This window comes from Suncus etruscus, chromosome 18 (assembly GCF_024139225.1).
Source record: "Suncus etruscus isolate mSunEtr1 chromosome 18, mSunEtr1.pri.cur, whole genome shotgun sequence".
NCBI classification, from domain to species: Eukaryota; Metazoa; Chordata; class Mammalia; order Eulipotyphla; family Soricidae; genus Suncus; species Suncus etruscus.
In genome coordinates this window covers 36,209,759-36,214,729 of record NC_064865.1, presented here as the reverse complement: position 1 = coordinate 36,214,729, position 4,971 = coordinate 36,209,759, and the positions used below count along the sequence as shown (strand labels likewise).

Below are 4,971 nucleotides of genomic sequence, written 5' to 3'. Positions count from 1 at the left end.
TGTTGTTGACATTATGTATACATCAGGCACACTGACCTTTTTTGACCCTCCTCAAAATTCTTTTATTCTATTGAATCAGTTATTATTCTCTTTGTTTTCTTTGCCTTTGGAAATATGTTACTTACCATCATGTATTTTATATCTCATATATAAAAACTCTCACCTTGCCTTGATTTGTTTCCCTGTGCAGCACATGGCTTAGGATGTTTCTGTCCATGTCAATTTTTGGTTCTTCAATGTGCTTGGCATTTTTTTGTGAATTTGTTCATGGCATATTTTTGCCTTCTTTTTAATATCTAGTAATCTATTCCTGTACATTTTTAGGTTGCCAATTTTACTTATTTTGGGTAGCATTACAAGAAAATAATTATCCATCTGTCTCTTATCCTTTTCATGTTTGTGCCTTGGGTGCATTGAATAATCATAGAGTTACAAAATTCTTATATGTTTTCTGAATGGAGAAATAAGAATATTATTCATGGGTGGCTAATTTTAAAGAAAGACTGCAACAGTAGAAATTCCCACTTTAGCAAACCTTCATTCAGGACCTTGAAATTCAGGCATTTCTCCAGTTTTAGGTGTTTTTTTTTTTTTAAACTTTTCTTACATGGCATGCTGTAATTAAATGTTTGTGCTTTTCAATCTGCTTTCCTAGTTAAACTGATTTTTGTGGTCAGATTAATGCTGCCCTCAGGTATAACAGATTATATACCCCATTGGTAATTTCATATGTTTGATGAGAGTTTTTAGAGCTAAAAAGCAGAGTTTCTTCCAATTTGGGTCTTTTATCCAGATGCCATCTTTTTTACTTTTAGCTATGTTAAAGGTTAAATTTGAGATAATAATCACTTGCCAATTCTAATATAGAATACTGAACAATTATTACCTTAGGAATTTTTGATAATGGTATAACATTGGCAGCATTGATATGTATACTGCATACTGAAAAAATTGGAAAGCAATGTTTTTTTGGGGGGCACACCTGGTGATGTTTAGGGTCAGTCCTGGCTATGTATGCACTCAGAAATCATTCCTGGCTAGGGAGATCATATGGGATGCCAGGGTTCAAACCATGTCTGTCCTGGATCTGCTCATGCAAGGCAAGTGCCCTACTAATGTGTTATTGCTTCGGCCCCAGCAATGGGTCTTAGTCATAGAGATATTAGAAACACACTAAGGCTCATCTCATTCAAGGATAAAAATTATGTTGTGGTGTGAAGATAAGTCCATGCCTGTCTGAATCGTTACTTGATGAAAATAGAAAGTCTATTGGGATTTGCACTCTCATTATGATGTGATCCTTCATCCCATACATGTATAATTACTTATATATAAGTTCTCATACTTATGTAATTACTGCCTTTAAAACTCGCCATGACTAACTCCAAAAAGCACTTCAATGTTCATTAACATTTAGTTCACACATGTGGTATTAAATTATGTGATTTTCTGGGTGTGTCCCATCATGTGACAGTCATAATGTCAACTAATATATGAGTGTTTCAAGCATTTTTAGAAACAGAAAAAGGATATATAATAAATCAGACTCAAGACTAGAACATATAATGTCATTGTCTCTAGCAATCTCCATTGGCTGATTCTCATGAACTCATTTTAATTTTTTCCTGTGTAGAAATATTCTTTGAAAATCAAGCACAACAAAAAGAGACTGGTGAGTTGCCTTTGATTAGTAAAATATATTAGTTTTCTTTTTTTTTTTTTTTGTTTTTGGGCCACACCCTTTTGACGCTCAGGGGATATTCCTGGCTATGTGCTCAGAAATCGCCCCTGGCTTGGGAGGACCATATGGGATGCCGGGGGATCCAACCGTGGTCCGTTCCTTGGCTAGCGCTTGTAAGGCAGACACCTTACCTCTAGCGCCACCTTCCCGGCCCCAGTAAAATATATTAGGAGAAAGGTACTATAATTGCTAACTGGAAAATGTGAATTTTCTGCCCTTTAACCTTTCCCTTTACAGTGAATATAAAAAATTATCTTAAAATCTTGGCTGATTTAATTATTTTAAAAATAAAGAAGGGTGCTTGCTTCGGCAGCACATATAAAAAATAATGGAATGATACAGAGAAGATTAGCCTGGCCCCTGTGCAAGGATGAAAGTCAAAAATAGAGAAGGAATGCAATTTGGGAAGAAGGTACTACTTTGACAATGATAGATGGAAAGGAATACTTTGGATGAGAACTGACTGCTGAAGATAGTTAAGGTGATAAGATGATATCCCTCAGTAACAAATTTGCAAAGCATCCTTTTTGAATGAGTCAAAGCATTATAAAGTAAGTAATAGAAAAACAGAGAGATTGAGAAAGACAAGGTGACAAAGAGAGAGAGAGAGAGGTTAAGAGAATGGGAAAGAGATAAAAAGATCTGTGAAGAGGCAGATGACTGAAGGAATGAAATGAAACAGCCATTGGTGGAGGAAACTGCACTATTATTCAATACCAAATTGCATTTCTTCTCTATTTTTTGCTCTACATTACATAATAAAAGGTCAATTAAGAGAAACTTTATATCTGTTAAAATACCTAATTGTATTATGAACAACTTTCAAACTTTTTTTAAATAAAGTAGAAAAACCAAAAACATAAACAAAACATTTCAAGTAAACTTGCAAAAATGAGCATTTTTTCATTAGAGAATTTTGGTAGGCTCACAGCATTGGTAGTTTTAGCAGCATTTCTAAACTGTACATGTCTCCCATGGCACTCTTCATTTGAATATCCCCAAATAACATTTTAGTTATTTATTTCCTTTACCATGAGTTGCCTCAATATTTTTATTATCATCTCTTTGACGTGACTTCATAATAATCTAATAGGCACCTTCCTAGTCAATGCTGTATTATTCTCACTATACGTGATTAACTAGATAAAATGTTGTGATTCCAGGGAATCAACAGATAAAAATGGCTCTGTGGACAGGAGACTTTCCTTAGTGTCTTCGATTGTTCAAGATCTTTCAATTTATTTAAATATTAAATGGTCCATGGTACTATTAAAACAATGTCCTAAATGGATTTGCAGAAGCTAGTGAATTAATTCAACATACAGACTCTTTAGCCACCTGCCATTTTCTATCAACTCTAAATTTAGAAATTTGACATCTAAAATAATTCACAACCATATGACAAATGTGACATGCCCATATGACAGAATGTCTGTTCATGAGAGTAGTATAGTGTAGTATCTATATCCTAAAACAAATGTGTGTGAGACATATGCCTGGTGCATAGGCATTGCGGTTGTTTCTGTGAGTGTGTGTATATCCATCATGGGTATGCTTAGAAATTTGGCCTCTGAAAAAACTCACTCCTTTATACCAAATAAAAATGTGACAACAGTTTAATTTCACAATTGGTGTACTTTCTGGATATAAAAAGGCAATTCTGTGAGATAGGGTCATAGGTGCATATGGGCTGGGATGGGAGTGTGTTAGTAGCACATTATCTTACCTCAATAAAAATTCAAAAGGGGTAAAATTCCTGGTTTTGGTTAAATTTAACTAAATATCTTTCTCTCCCTTCTCTCCATATTTGAACAGATCTGTTTGGGAAAGAAAGATGTAAGTGTTTGAAACTCACTAGTATATATTCCTTCTGAAAAAAAAAGGTCTCAAGCATCATTAATCTACAGCATTCATGAATAAATACTTCTCTCCAGAAGACATGAGTTGGTATCTTTTATTGCTTATTTGTTTGTTTTGTTTTTGGACCACACCTGCTGACACTCAGGGGTTACTCTTGGCTATGTGCTCAGAAATTGCTCCTGGCTTGGGGGACCATATGTGATACCTAGGGATTGAACCACTGTTCATCCTAAATTAGCTGTGTGCCAGGCAAATTTACTACCACAGTGCCACTGCTCTGGCCACATAAGTTGGTATATTTCATAATTTTCACAATATTTTGTGTGACTACAAAGTTGTTCCTATTTCATTTACTTTCTTAAACTTTTTGATTTTTTTGCGATTCATTTAAAGGGAAATGGAGAAGTCATTCAGGGTTAGGTGTGAGACATTTAATGTTTCAGCACCAATCCTTCACAAGAGACCACTTCCAATCATCAGTGAATATGCTCATATTCATAATGCCACACCAAATTGTGGCATTTGACTAGATAAGATTTTTTGGAAGACTTTACTCTGTACTCTATGATAATATTACTGATAGGATTGATAGGGTGCATTTTGTTCTTTTCTCACACTTCCATGTCCTGGTTGAAATCGTGCCTCTTTCAGTCACTGCATACCCACTGATTCTAATTTCCAAGCTCCTGAAATGTTTCTATTTTACTGAATATTTTTATCATACCCTTGTTTGCATATTCCTTCAGACCATTTTACTCCACTGTCATGTGTTTTATCTCTTGTATATCAGAAATTTTACTTTGAGTTGTACTATTTCTCTGTGATGCACATGAATTAAGATGCTGCTCCCTCCATGGAAAATTAATATGCAGGACTTTTCTCTTCTTGTGTCTGCAGTGTTAGGATGGTTTATATGTTTAAGATTCATCCTGTACCCTGACATTCATTCTTTTACATTTAGGCTTCTGTTTAAGTTTTCATGTTTGATAATCTGTAATTAATCTTTTGCACTATTCAATGTGCTTTCCTAGATAAATTGACTTCAAAATTTATGGTTATGATTTTCTAATTTTTAAGAGATATGACACCTACTGTTCTTTCATTTGCTTGATGAATGTGCTTCTCCATAATTCTTTACAATTGGAGTTTTTTCTCACATTTATCCCTCTCTTACATTTAATTGTTCTCAAGATTAAGACTGGAAAATAAAGGAAAAGGAGCCTTAAATGCATTGCATTTTGGCTTATTCCCTTAAAGAAGGAATTCAGTGGTGGTAGGGATACTGTAACAGCCTTTGTCTTCCAACTGTTGGAAATAATGCTTCAAAATGACCAGAGCCATTTTGAAAATAGAAAAAGATTGGCTGTATT

At 34.5% G+C, this 4,971-nt stretch overlaps 1 non-coding gene across 1 annotated transcript; it reads left to right on the top strand.

Annotated features, from left to right (window-relative positions):
- Positions 1-2,038: 2,038 nt before the first annotated feature.
- LOC125996796 (U6 spliceosomal RNA) lies at positions 2,039-2,147 on the top strand. The gene has a single exon (XR_007491473.1). It is a non-coding gene; the product is annotated as a U6 spliceosomal RNA (small nuclear RNA).
- Positions 2,148-4,971: the final 2,824 nt, after the last annotated feature.